This window comes from Schistocerca piceifrons, chromosome 8, assembly GCF_021461385.2.
Source record: "Schistocerca piceifrons isolate TAMUIC-IGC-003096 chromosome 8, iqSchPice1.1, whole genome shotgun sequence".
NCBI classification, from domain to species: domain Eukaryota; kingdom Metazoa; phylum Arthropoda; class Insecta; order Orthoptera; family Acrididae; genus Schistocerca; species Schistocerca piceifrons.
Genome location: NC_060145.1, coordinates 20,524,239 through 20,539,760, shown reverse-complemented (window position 1 = coordinate 20,539,760; position 15,522 = coordinate 20,524,239). Strand labels below are relative to the sequence as shown.

The window sequence follows — 15,522 nt, the reverse complement described above, 5'->3', positions numbered from 1 at the left end:
CGAATCACGGTACACAATGTGGCGATCCTATGACAGGGTGTGGGTATGGCGAATGCCCGATGAACGTCATCTGCCATCGTGTGTAGTGCCAACAGTAAAAATCGGAGGCGGTGGTGTTTTGGTGTGGTCGTATTTTTCGTGAAATGGGCTTGCACCCCCTGTTGTTTTGCGTGGCACAATCACAGCACAGGCCTACATTGATATTTTAAGCACCTTCTTGCATTCCACTGTTGAAGAGATATTCGGGGATGGAGATTGCTTCTCTCAACACGATCGAGCACCTGTTCATAATGCACGGCCTGTGGTGGAGTGGTTACACGACAATAACATCCCTGTAATGGACTGGCCTGCACAGAGTCCTGACCTGAATCCTACAGAATTCCTTTGGGATGTTTTGGAAAGCCGACTTTGGGCCAGGCCTCACCGACCGACATCGACACCTCTCCTCAGTGCCACACTCCGTGAAGATTGGGCTGCCATTCCCCAAGAAACCTCCAGCACCTTATTGAACGTATCCCTGAGAGAGTGGAATCTGTCATCAACATCATATTGAATTCCAGCATTACCGATGGAGGGTGCCACGAACTTGTAAGTTATTTTCAGCCAGGTGTCGGGATACTTTTGATCACATAGTGTAGATCGCATTAAAGAGCAGTACGGTCACATTTTAATTCGGCCACTACTATCATAAGTGACGTAACTGACAGACGGGTCCCTTAACAAGCCTTAGATGGTGTTCGTTTAGCACACCATTCATCCTGTTAATGATTGCTCTGTCCGAACATCCAGCGCCTATATCTGAGCATATTACTCTTGTGCGATGCAAAAACTTTTGATACTGAATGACAAATAGCGTTAATATCTTCAGCTTCAGCTTTCGTTTTAGACAATGTACACCCCAAAGCACATTCTGTACGTAAGATCTTCAGTTTTCTTCCACTGTAGTTTCATCGAATTATCGTTCAGAAGACGGTTCTCTCATCACGGGATGATGTGACGAAAGTGTCGATCCAGGGATTGTTACTGGAGTTCTTTTTTACGTCTTATTGGTGGATCTGTACTGTAACGTGTACCTTTCATCCATTGTCATTTACAAGTGCCACTCAAACAGTTAAGAGGAAACATCCATTTTTGGTAGGGGAGAGTGTTATAGCTGAGTATACTTTTCAGGCTTCCACCTCTAGTCAGCCCTGCAATAGAAGTTTAATATATTTTCTTATTCCAATTTGAAATGATAGCATTCACTTTTTATCCTTTAGTCTTTTTTCTGAAATTACATAAATTACCCAGGAAAATTAAAATTATTCCAAATGTGAAACATGTTCTAAGGTCATTTAGCTAGGAACAAGTGTTCTATTGAAATCTAAAAGCGCTGCAGTTGAGAAAATCTTGTCAGTAATGTATTTAATCGTCTATCTGGTACATTATTACTCTGCTACGCACCGAATCAGCAGCAGAAATCAAACAAAACAGAACTATTGTAAAAAAACAAAAAAAAACAGTTACGAGTTAAATAGATTTTGAAGCAGAAGCTATTGGAAACTAACACAGATTTGCGTTTTCAAGGCAGCTAAAATTATTGAGACACAAAATAATCTGAGTACAGCTCTAAGTATCACATGTTCCACTATAAAATACCCCCCTTTTGTTTCAAGGTACAAGATGATGGCCGACCGACGAAGTACAGTTTATCTCTCCGTATCTTACATAAGTAGTTATAAAAATACGTAGCATTTTACTCACAATAAACTATTGCAACTGAAGAATTAAAACTATATTCCAAATAGTTTTAATGCGTTGCTGCTTATGGTGGTCTGCAGGCGGTTCTGAAACCAGTCACTAGACTGAAGAACCGTCCCGGCAGCATCACGTGTACCAATGTGCACTGTCATCTGGGTACAGCACTCTCACCTGTTATCACATGTGTGCTGGTGGGAGAACAAATCGGTAATTACATTTAATGCTTTGAGAAAGGGAACAACGCTGAGACAGATCCCGTTGTCGAAACGACGTGAAACCCTAATCTTCATTTCTTTTTAATTTCTGAGTGTGAAAAGAGCATTAGACACGGTAATCTTCATTACTAATGTTAAAACGATATGATATAGACACAATGCCAAAGAGTAGATTGCCAAGTGGTGGTACTGGCCATAATGAATGTGACGTCTATGGTTCTCTCATTGCATCAGTCGGGTTTCAAAGAACTTCCTGGACACAATATCACAGATCTGTGAGAAAAATAGACGCAGCTATAAATTACATCAGGAATGAAAGGCAAGAGAGAAAAAGAAATACATGCCTGTATACTGAAATCCCTATCAGGGTTTCTCGATCTGCTGTTCGGAGGTACTAATGGCCGAAAGTTTCAAAGCAATTAGGGGTAGCTGTACAAATAGTATGTCCACTTTTACGGAGGTAAGGGGTCACACCGTACGACTTAATCATTGTTGACACCATATGTTGCGAGCAACTGCTCATATCCTAGAGCGTGTCGAGATCGGGTGGAGTTAATTGATGCTAACGTTATCTCCGCTCATAATCGAAACGCTCGATGAGACAAACTAATAGCCTATAAACGCGCCGTAAACTAGTTACTGGGAGAAAAACAAGGGAAACGCTACGTTAAAGCGAGCTCATTAATGATCTGGAAGCTCGAGTTCCCGTCCGCAACTTGTAGTGTTTTGTCTTTCTTCTTGCGCCCCCTTTGGACTGCTCCGTGCTTCTGCTGTGTAGCCGTACAGCTGCCGACAGCTCTGCGAGACGGGCAGCAGCTTTAGCCGTACTCGCGAAATGTCAGCTGTCACGTGATGCGACGAGAGCCGAGGACGAGCTAGAATTTTTTATTATGTTTATAAATTTTCTCAAATTTACGGCCAGCAACCAGTTAAACAAAGCCAGCGTGCAACGATAGTCTTCCGTTTTTCCTACCGTCACTGAGAAACATTTAGCCGCGGCAGTTTTCGGACTTACGGACTGTGGCTCCGCGTATCACACCATTTGATTACAAAAAAAAAACAGGAAAAGAGACGAACAAAGTGCAGTAATGGTTACCACACTTAGCTCGTTTTCAGGTGGCCCTGAATATAAAACCCTGTAAAGGTCAAAAGTTATACATTACGGGTATTTGCGTCACTGATACGTGGTTTTCGAATTCCAGCTCGGCCGGCAGTTGCCGGCCTTCGTGTTCTTTTGGTGCTGAAAGGTTTCGCGAGTGCTACACTCACTTCTGTAGTGACTTTTGCAGCTGACGTACTCTTATGTTTCGTCACACTCCTGTTCAGTGGCCGTCCGTCACGACCACCCAACATAAAATTTCATCCGCGTTGTGATTTAGCGGATGATGGTTTTCCGCTTTCTCTATATGCGGTGTCAATCTTCGATACGGTGTCTCTTGCAACATTAAAAACTTCGGGTACCTTGGTTACGGATGCACCAACCATGCGAGCGGCAACAATTTGCCCACATTCGAATTCAGTTAGCTCCACCATGGTGCGCTCAGAACTACACGCAACGTTTTTCTCACCACGACTGACACTTGAGGACATTGTCCAGGTGCCGTTCGTAGTCAGGTACAACAGCACAACCTGCAGGCTTAGCTAAGACCTGCATTTATGTTAGATCATGCGTTTCTCGCGGTGTTTTTGTCTGTCCCACATATATGACTTACTGTCTGGAAGATGGTACTGTTGGGTTGGGTTGCTCTAGCCCTTCCAGAGGACCATAGGATGTGGAAAGTAGGTGATGCTTAAAAATAATAGAAGTGACCGATTTTAGTGTTGAATCCATAGTTTTCGGCGTCGCCAATCAATCACATTCGAATAGAAGATGGGGATAAGCAAGTAACAAGTAATGACGGGTAGTCATGTAACGATACCGTAAAGTAAATGAAACAAAATATATAATTAGTATATCCTTATTTGCATTCAGAATGATCTCCATTAGACACAACCACACCTCCGATTCTTCAAATAATCAAAAAAATGGCTCTGAGCACTATGGGACTCAACTGCTGAGGTCATTAGTCACCTAGAACTTAGAACTAGTTAAACCTAACTAACCTAAGGACATCACAAACATCCATGCCCGAGGCAGGATTCGAACCTGCGACCGTAGCGGTCTTGCGGTTCCAGACTGCAGCGCCTTTAACCGCACGGCCACTTCGGCCGGCTTCAAATAATCGATTCCCTTTTAATAAAAACTAGTTTCTCACGCAGCACGATGTTTATGACGCCATATCTCGTGAACTGTGATTCGTACAGTGACATAATTTTGCAGGTACATTCAGTGATATTTGTACATACTAAGTGGACTACGTACAGAGTTAGTAGTAAAGAAGTAATAAATTACAATGTCATATCTGACGTTGAAGTTTTACTACATGAATAGCGAATATGTAGTAAGTAATTAATCTTTTTCCTTTCATTATTTTGTGAGTGTGGGGGGTGTCAGCGATGAAGAGTTTCAAAAAGGCTTGAAACTACGGTTGAAGTATGTCGGAAGGCGCTAAGTGCTTTCATTCTTAAATACTGGGAAAATGTAGTGTTAATAATTTGGTCAACACGTATACACAGTCTGTAATTTTAATACTTAGCTTATTGAGTTAAAACTTAAACGTAAGGTTGTACCTTTTATTGAGTACAACAGACGGCATTTTAAATTTTTAAATTCGGTCATTAATTGTGTGAAATATTGAAAATCAAATTTTTGTGACCCGCGAAAGGCGTTAGATGGCAACCTGCGTTTTAGCCGTTTAGTGATGTAGACACGTTTCTGAAAACGTTTACAAATCTACTGGGAAGAGCGAGTGAACGTTTATCTTGTCGTAGTCAGTCACATCACTGTTATTTCACACGGTTGTTAAATTAGTATGCGCAGTCCGTGAAATGATGCAACTAATTGTGTCCGCACACATGTACTTTATTTTCATCACAGTATGGACATTCAGCGGTCAATATTGCATGCTTGAAGAACTTGACAGCTGCTTTTCGTTGATTTAAACAATTCGAAAGTACAAAACGATTTGTGCCATTAAACGATATAAATACACGTTATAAGCTATCCTAACTATAGCAGAACACATCCCACCTTGCATTTGCGACAGAAGTGACAACTGAAAGCACTAACATCTAACAGGGTCAGACGTAGTCGCTCACACATATTTTTATATCCGTCAAAATACGACGCAGAATGCCTCACCATCGATCAGCAGTCGCTTCAAGGTGGAAGCAAGACTTGTTGCCTAATAGTCGTGGAGAACCAACAATCCGACAGGAAACACTCGAGAAGAGTTTAAATTCGAGACGCAGAGATCTTTCTGCAGACTGTCGCGCTGGTGCTGTGGCAGTTCTTGTGAAGCAGATGGCGACGGCTTCCAGGGGGAAAAATTCGTCTCAGTGCTCGTCAATCAATTTATACGGCACAAACAGGGAGCAGGTCCATGGCTTCCCCAGTTATTTGTGAACGGTGAACGATGGCGTTCAGGTTGTCTTTGCTAATCGCCAATTCCTCCGACACCAGCCTAAAAGATAGTTACAGACTTTGCTGCAGCGTCAGTCGTATTTGGTCGACGTTGGGCATCACAGAGAGATTTACTATTGAAATTTCGAGAGAGCACATTAGAGGAAGAGTGAGACATCATATTACTTCCTCCCACATACATCTCTCGTAATGAACACGAAGAGAAAATTTGAGAAATTGGAGCCAGTACACAGGCTTGACGCCAGTCTCTCTTCCACGCACCATTCGCAATTGTAACAGGGTAGGGGGAATCAGATAGTGCTGTCAGAAGTACCCACCGACACGCACCACTAGGTGGCTTACGGAGTACGATGTAGACGTAGATACAAATTGTGAAGTTCCTTTGGATGACATAGGGACACAACGGCTCGAACAAAACGTGTTTTTGCAGTCTGTTGCAGTTTTATTCTTTTTTTAAAGAAAAGGCAGTTTCTTAATTTTCAGAGGTCTGTGTCCTGTGAGCCCACTGCAGAAGCGCTAGACAGTCCTCGGCGACAGAGGCGTCTATTCTAGTCGCCTTGAGCCAGGAACAGGCAGGGGAGCCGTACTGAGCCGAGAGATGACCTTCCGTGATGTCCGCCAGCAGGTGCACGGCAGCCCGCTCCGTCGTGAAACCACCATAAAACTCCGCCCGTCACGTTCCGCCCATCTGCGGATTACGTCCTCAGGATCCGATGATGCGGTAACTGTGTCTTACCTTGGCCGCCGGGAGTCACGGACGCAGCCTTCAGAACCGGTGACCGCAAAAGCGACCGCTCGTCGCAGGTTCTTGAACGTTTTGGGGCGAGGACGGCTGTTTGGGAAAATGGTTACAAGTTGTTCTCCTCAGGTGGTTCTAAGAGTTTCTTACTGAAACGCTACACATTTCGTAGTTAGAGTAGTTGTATTACACGACGGTTGCTTCCGTCGTTTCCACTGCCCATTCATTTTTTAAATTAATCATTTCTTCGTCAATAAAGAGACTAACATCACACGTTGTCGTGGTCTCCAGTCCAAACACTGGTGTGATTCAACTCTCCAAAAAAGTCTTTCCTGCGTAAGCCTCTTCGTTTCTGCATAACTGCTGTAACCTTCAAACTTGCATCTATCTAAGGCTCACCGGCCACTTGACCATCTTCTTCTTCTGTGCGAATGCACAAACAGTGCCCGAACTCTTACGGGAATCGGCAACGCGCCGCGAGTAATGGAGGGTAATGGGCGGAGCCACTACGAATATAGTGCGGGACAATACGTTGAGAATGTGGGTTTCGCGGGAGGCGTGCCAGAGATAAATCCCTGCAGTCGCGCTATCCTCTGTGTCCTCGGTGGCTCAGATGGATAGAGCGTCTGCCATGTAAGCAGGAGATCCCGGGTTCGAGTCCCGGTCGGGGCACACACTTTCATCCGTCTCCGTTGACGTATGTCAACGCCTGTAAGCAGGTAAGGGTATTCATTTCATTTTAAGTCTTGAACTCACCCTGCAAGTGCTCCCCCCCCCCCTCCCCCAAAGCTCAACCCCATTCACACCGCGAGCGCGAGCGCACACACACACACACACACCCACACACACACACACACACACACACACACACACACACACACACACGTATTGACATTTATTACCCAATCAATATTCCATCACGCCTTTGGACGTGACTTATCAACCAATCCCTTCTCTTAGTGAAATTCCTTTTCTCCCCAATTCCAGTCGCTACTTCCTTATTAGTAGGTCGATCCACCCATTCAGTCATCAGCATTCTTCTCTAACAACAAATTTCAAAAGTTTCTACTCACTTTTTGTTTTTATTGTCCACGTTTTACTTCCGTACGGGCTTCACGCCAATTACCCTCAGAAAATAAAAAAAAATGGTTCAAATGGCTCTGAGCACTATGGGACTCAACTGCTGAGGTCATTAGTCCCCTAGAACTTAGAACTAGTTAAACCTAACTAACCTAAGGACATCACAAACATCCATGCCCGAAGCAGGATTCGAACCTGCGACCGTAGCGGTCTTGCGGTTCCAGACTGCAGCGCCTTTAACCGCACGGCCACTTCGGCCGGCCCCTCAGAAAATACTTTGATGTTAAATAAATTTCTCTTTTCAGAGATACCATACTTGCTATTGGCTACTCTGCGTTTTGTATCCCCTCTGCTTCAGCCGTCGTCAGTGATTTTTCTACCAAAGTACAAAATCTAACGTACAACTTTTATTATCTCAGTTCCTAATCCAATTCTCTCGGCATCGCATGATTTGATTCGACTACATTCCACTATCCTCGTTTTATTTTTGTTGACCTTGTAATACATTGCAAGACACTGTAGTTTCCGTTCAATTGATCTTCCAAATCATTTGCCGTTTTTGACAGAGTTACAATTTCATAGGCTAACCACAATTTTTTGTTTCTTCTACCTGAACTATAATACTCTTCCCAAATTTTTTTCCGAGTTCCCTTTAATGCTTGCTCAGTTTACAGACTGAATTACGTCGGGAATTGGCTACAACCGTGTCTTACTACCTTCTCAAATACTGCTACCCTTTCATGAACTAATGTCACATGACACTACTATATTTATCGTGGACGATGTACCTCATTACAACTACGAAAATTGTTAACATTTTACTGAAATTTTCGAGGATTTCTAGTTGTCACCAGACGATAATAAAACCCTTTTGCATTCATAAGAACTTCATGATGGGTAGGAATGTTTGAAACTGCTTATGATTGACTGAAGTAAAATCCTACCAATTGTTGCTGATAGTCATACAACGAATAAAAGCGCGCCAAGTCGAAAACAGGAGTCTTTGACCCCTAATAAAAAAGAAACCTTGTCAGCCTGTACATTGGCAGAGGAATCATACAACCGCTGGCACTAGTTTCGAATGAGCATCGATAAATAAGACAACTTGTCGTTCACGTTGCTGTCTTTGAGTAACAATGATACACTAATATGTCTACCATCCCCTTACCCACCGATCTGCCGAACACTACTTGTAAATTGTATTCCGGCTAAAGCTAGAAGTTAGATAATTTTTTACACTACAAGGAAACCGAGAAAATTTTACGCAGCTATTGCGCTGATTCAGAGCACGACGACTGCTCTTTCTGAATTGCCTTCAGCACTGGTAAAAAGTGGACGTAAGTTTACTAATATCTGGATTCACATTAGCTTCTATCCATCTGAGAATTGGCGTCGTTCTTCCCTGTACGAATACGTCACAAACCTGGAGACGCGGAGGTAAATAGTCACGTCGCCACCTGTGTTTCCAGGAGACTTCCACTTGGGTTAGATTTATCGCTCAAGTACAAAGCCTCAGATAATAAGATACAGTGAATCGCGATTCATGAGAGCAGGCGCGCGCCTCCGACAAAGGTCAGGGCCGTTCCTTCACCTACGCCTATAAGAAAGAATCCATCCAGTAAATTGCCTCGTCTTTAATCACCAGCTTTCTGGCCGTATCTAAATTACCAATCCCAGCGATAGCGTAAATAACGGCCCAACTACGGAGAACACTGCAGCAGTGCTTTGCCACGGTGTAGTGTGGACAGAGAGTTGCAGCGGAAGCTGGAGACCAGAACCTGGATGAGAATGTCTTCTGGCTGTGCTCACTTAAATTACAGGTACCGCATTCAAGGCCCGTTCTAGAGGTGCTCTCTTCAATATGCATCCCGCATTTATTGCTCTGAATATCCGTACGATTTGTTTCTTGAAGTCAGTATCAAAAAGGAAAAGCTCTAAAAAATGACTAGCTTGGCGCGATTTTGACGTTGTCGTACCAGGTCTTCGAACCCTTCTAGCCCGTTCCGCGATTCATCAGCTAGGCGTTCTTTCGAGACAGCAGTGATGATGTATTTGCGCTCACGCAAGTCGCATGTGGCTGCGACGTACTACGTTTATTCTGTAGGGAGGAGGTGGTTCTGGATGATACGGCTGCTCGCTGCTTGACGTTGCTCGGCGATAAAGTGACGAATGCTTTGGTACAGCTGTCGTTCGTGTGTCCCCTGCCATACTCCCCATCACCACCTCGTTACTGCCTCTGTATCAAAAATACATTCGTGCTCACACAGTGCTTAACTGTTGCACCAACAACTGAAGGAGGATAAATTGTGACAAGAGTATTCCGTTGCAGTCTGTTTCACCCCAAGGCCGCTAGCAGCAGCACTTTTAGGACAAGACAAAATTTCGAGGCTGTTATTGTCAGCAATAGCGTGTGAAATTGCCACGATAGATGTAAAATTCTGCTGTGAACCTAGATATTTTGTCTCCTTACGAATGCTGCAGCTCCAAAACCGTTTTAAACAATCAATACGTAGTTAAACTGCGCACTGAAATATTGGTAGCGCGTTTATGGTAACACCAATGCGTAGTGCTGCGGTATTTACTTTGACGTCATGGCAGGAGTTGGAGCATGTTGTTAGAGGGGTGGGAGGGCATGTTGCGCTGTAACTCAGTCCGCAAGATCTTTGCCCCACACTCACAGATTAAAGAGAACAAAAAGCAGCCAATCGGAAAAAAAACTATCCTGCCTTCTCGAGTAGTTCTCCAGTGAAGAGATACATAAAAGCAGAATCACGAAACAAACAAGGAAGCAAATGCGTATGAAGTCGAAGAAGCACGAATCTACGCCTACTTAATGAAAACAGCCTGTAGAACTACAGCACTTACCGTCAAGTTCTAATGACAAAGATTTAACTCTGTGCGCCTCACATGACTGAAACTTCGGTGTCTGTCAACGTGGGGCAACAATGGGTGCAGCGCACGCAGTACAAGATATGGACTCACGCAAAATGTACTACCAATGACTATTATATTTGGCGTTAAATGCAACTAAGGGTATGGAATTTAAGGGGGTGTAGGAAGTGAAACGGCCCGACTTGGAGCAGGAGAGGCACCACAGGACATTTTAATTTACACTGTCTATACTTTTACAAATAAATTCATAAAACTTTATTAGCGTGACCAGGAAGGATTCAGGATTCACACTCATAGCAGAGGAAGTTCAAAAACATAACAAAGCAATTTTTTTTTACATGTGAAATTTCATCATTTTTTGACTTGGTATTGGCTGCATTTGTTACTGAAGGTACACTTTTCTTCATAAGTAAGAGATTCTTCGATGAATTTTGCACAACATACAAACCATACTTACAGGTGTATGAAACTCTAGGATTTCCCAAATCTGTTAAAAACTGTGGTAAAAATTGAGATAATTAACTATAAATTTCGAGTTTTCTCTAAACACGAAGTTTAAAACATAACAGCCCATTCATTTTTCCATAGATTAAATAAATTCTGTAGTTTCAAATACCTGTAAGTATGGTTTTTAAGGTGTGCAAAATTCATCTAAGAATTTGCCTTACTTATGAAGAAAAGTGTACCTAAAGCAACAAATGCAGCCAACAGTAAGTGAAAAAAATCATGAAATTTCACATTTAATAAATTTTATTTTTTCGTGTTTTTGAACTTCCACGGCTCTGTGTGTGAATCCTGAATCCTTCCTGGTCATACTGACAAAGTTTTATGAATTTATTTGTAAAAGTATAGACAGTGCAAATTAAAATGTCATGTGGTGCCTCTACTTCTCGAAGTCGGCCCGTTTGACGCCCTACCTCCTTAAGAGTTTTGTGACGATAAAGGTGATTTGTTGTCACGTTTATTCCTACTTAAAAATAAACTTAAGGGTACCGTGGACACATGTTGACACTTTACGTCATTAAGATTTGGAGACTAATTTGTAACAACGTGCCGCGTGGTTTGAGGCACCATGTCACGGATGCGCAGCCCATCCCGCCGGAGGTTCAAATCCTCCCTCGGGCATGGGTGTGTGGGTGTTGTTCCTAGCATAGTAGTGTGTAAGTCTAGGGACCGATGATCTCATCAGTTTGGTCCCTTAGGAATTCACACGCATTTGCATTTGCAAATCCTCCAGGTGTAACGAGCTACGTCACCAATGGAGCGAGTTGTTACGATGCACTTCCGCCACTTTAATGCTAATTACTGGGCAATATACATGGTCGACAAAACTGTATTAAATACAATAGTTACCGATAGGATTGCTCTTTAGAATATTTTTAGCATAGGATTTTATCCAAAACCGGGCCTCCCAGAAAGGCGTCATATTGGACTACTGTAATCTACATCCATATAGTTCGCAACCCACGTTACGGCGTGACATAGGTCTCGGCAGTGAACTGGTTGAACTGATCTGTATGTACGAGTCGGATATATGGATTCAGCGCAGTAAGATTGGCCGGCGGGGTGGGGTGGGGGGATGTTTTCACCACGCCGTCAATGACATTGTCCTGTGTGTTGTTGTATCAGCGCGGATTGTCCAACGTCTCTAATAGGAATGCTGCGCTGCTGGCAGCCCTGTAACACGGCGTAAAAAAACAATGGTCGCAAAAAGGTTTTCACCGACAGGGACGGGAGACGAGTATCACGCCATGTCAGTGACAATCGGTCTTAAAACCAACAGGAATCCAAGGTGTCAGTGAATGCACGTCCAGCTCAGATAGTTTCAGAACGAACATTACGGAGGGAACTGCATGCCCTGGACGTTGGGAGTAGGGTACGTTCCAGCCTCAGAGCTGTTCATAAAGCTGAACAACATCAGCGGGCAAAACAAAACACACACAGGACACTAGCCGACTGGAGGCAGCGATGGCGCCGACCACCCAGGGAGGAGGGCTTTAACTTGACGTTTACAGAGGGTCTAGTTGAGACCGGACGTGGTTCCGTGATGTTTTGTGAGTGTGTTTCGTTCCATGACTTGGGCCCTCTCCCGCGTTGCACCGTCTCGTACATCCCCATATTGAGAATGCTGTGGACACTCGTCTTCTAAGGAGAACAGCCGTTTCACAGGCCTTCAAGCATTTGTTCCCGGAATGACGAACACTCGAACACCCAATCGCACCACCGAGTGGCCCGCTGTATCTCCCGATTTTAATCACCTACATTACGTCTGGGATTGTGTGGAATAGCGGCTGAAACATACCGACTGAACTCCCCGCAGACTGGTAGCTCCGCGTCACTGACTGTCCCCAGCTGTATGCGGCACACCTGAAGAAACTCGTGGACTGGCTTCGTCTGCGAACGTTATCGAGGCCAGAGGTGGGGTGGCTCCTCAGGGGGCACCCGTGTTTTGTCCGGTCTGCTAATTTTACATTGTGTTCACCTAACGTCACAGACTTTAGAACAGTAGTTGAGGCTAATATACATGGAGCCACTGAGCTGCGAAACTAATTTTTTGAAACAAGCGTTGCGAAACTAATAGCGAAAAGACATTTCCGTCTCTGAAATGAATGTTGTGGCACTTACATTGGTAGTTGACTGGATAGAGAGAGAATGTTAGGTAAAGTGCTGAGCGACAAAATTTTAGTAGGTTACTGCAGAACCTACTTCAACTACCCTACAATAACGCCAGAACAAATGGTTCAAACGGCTCTGAGCACTATGGGACTTAACTTCTGAGGTCATCAGTTCCCTAGAACTTAGAACTACTTAAACCTAACTAACCTAAGGACATCACACACATCCATGCCCGAGGCAGGATTCGAACCTGCGACCGTAGCAGTCGCACGGTTCCAGACTGTAGCGCCTAGAACCGCTCGGTCACACCGGCCGGCTGACGCCAGAACAATTCACAGAGTTTAAGATACTATATGAAAGGAAGATCCACTGTTGACCAGTAACTGCTCATCCTCAGTCCTTTGATGTTCATATCTACATGATTTACTCTACAATTCACTATTAACTACCTGGCACTGGGTTCATGGAATTACCTTTAACCTATTTCTCTACCGTAACACTCTCGAAAAGTATGCGGGAAAATGAACACTTAAACCTTTCCGTGCGAGTTATGATTTATTTTCTTATGCTGATCAGTTCTCCGTATGTAGGCGGGCGCCAACGAAGTATCTTCACAGTCTTAGGAGAAAGTTGGTGGTTTGCAGTTTCACGAGAAGGTGCTGCGACAGCGAAAAACATCTTTGTTGGAACGATAGCCATCCCAAATCGAGTATGATATCTATGGTACTCTGCCCTGGTTCGCGATAGTGCAAAACGAGCTGTCCTTTTTTGAACTTTTTTCGGTGTCATCCGTCAATCCCATCTAATGCAGATCCCACTCCTCACAGCAATACTCCAGACGAGGCTGGAAAAGAGTAATAGTAGAACTGTTATGTTTTCTAAGTGTTCTGCCAATATCGACATCTACATCTACATGGATACGCTGAAAACAACATTTAAGTGTCTGGGTGAGGGTTCATTCAACCACCTTCACAATTCTCTATTATTCCAATCTCGTATAGAGCGCGGAAAGAAAGAGGACCTCTATCTTTCCGTAAGAGCTGTGATTTCCCTTATTCTTTCATGGTGATCGTTTGTCCCTATGTACGTCGGCACCAACAAAATATTTTCGCATTCTGAGACGAAAATTGTTCATTGGAATTTCGTGAGAAAATTCCGCCGCAACGAAAAACGCCTTTGTTTTAATGATGTCCATCCCAAATATCATTTCAGTGACACTCTCTCCTCTATGTCGCGATAGTACAAGACGTGCTGCCCTTCTTCGAACTTTTTCGGTGTGCTGTGTCAGTCCTATCTGGTAAGGATTCCAGGCCGCGCTGCAGGACGGAGAAGCGTAGTGTAGGCAGTCTCCTTAGTAGATCTGTTACATTTCTTAAGTGTTCTGCCACTAAAACGCAGTTTGCAATTCCTAGATATTTAGTTGAATTTACGGCCTTTAGATTTGACTGATTTATCGTGTAACCAAAGTTTAACGGATTCCTTTTGCACTCATGTGGATGACGTCACACTTCTCATTATTTAGGGTCAGTTGAAAATTTTCGCACCTTACAGACATCTTTTTAAAATTGTTTTGCAATTTTTTTTCGATCTCCTGATTACTTCACTAGTCGATTAACCACAGCGTCATCTGCAAACGACGAGATTGTCTCCCATATCGTTTATACAGATAGGGAACAGGAGAGTGCCTCTAACATTGCCTTGGGGAACGTAAGAAATCACTTGTCTTTTACTCGATGACTTTCCACCAATTATTACAAATTGTGACCTCTCTGACAGGAAATCACGAATCCAGTCACATAACTGAGACGATATTCCATAAGCACACAATTTCACTAGAAACCGCATGTGTGCTACAATGTCAGAAGCCTTCCGGAATTCCAGTAAGTAGGGTGTAGGCTTAGGGACCGGTAGTTCAAAATATTCCAATTGCTCTAATCACTATGGGACTTCTGACGTCGTCAGTCCCTACTTATACCTAACTAATCTAAGGACATCACACACATCCATGTCCGAGGCAGGATTCGCAGCTGCGACCGTAGCAGCGGCGAGGTTCCGGACTGAAGCGCCTAGAACCGCTCGGCCACAGTGACCGGTTCAAATGGCTCTGAGCACTATGGGACTCAACTGCTGAGGTCATAAGTCCCCTAGAACTTAGAACTACTTAAACCTAACTAACCTAAGGACAACACACACATCCATGCCCGAGGCAGGATTCGAACCTGCGACCGTAGCGGTCGCGCGGTTCCAGACTGTAGCGCCAGAACCGCTCGGCCACCAGCGGCCGGCCACAGTGACCGGCTAGGGACCGATGACCTCAGCAGTTTGGTCCCATAAGATCTTACCACAAGTTTCCAATTTTTTTGAAATCGCTTGGGAATAGCAGTCAACACTTCGTTCAAGTAAAGAGCTAGTTCTCTTTCTGAAGAACAATGTTTTCTACATCCGTGTTGTCTGTGTGTTAATACAACGTTTTCCTCGACGTAATTCACAGTGTTCGAACACATTATATGTTCCAGAATGCTGCGGCATATCGACGTTAATGATAAGGGCCTGTAATTAAGTGGATTACTCCTACTACCTTTCTTGAATATTGCTGTGACCTGTGCAATTTTCCAGTCTTTGGCTATGGATCTTTCGCAGTCGTTGGTTTGCTTTCGTCACAAGATTATCTATCTAATGCTTCCAATTTAGTTATTCGTAATTGTAATCCCTAAACA

General features: G+C 43.8%; 1 protein-coding gene and 1 non-coding gene across 3 annotated transcripts in view; both read left to right on the top strand.

Moving 5' to 3' along the window:
• Positions 1-15,522, top strand: part of LOC124711656 — a 382,392-nt gene that overhangs the window by 279,511 nt on the left and 87,359 nt on the right. The window lies entirely within an intron of this gene.
• Positions 6,816-6,889, top strand: Trnat-ugu. Its single transcript has one exon. It is a non-coding gene; the product is annotated as a tRNA-Thr (tRNA).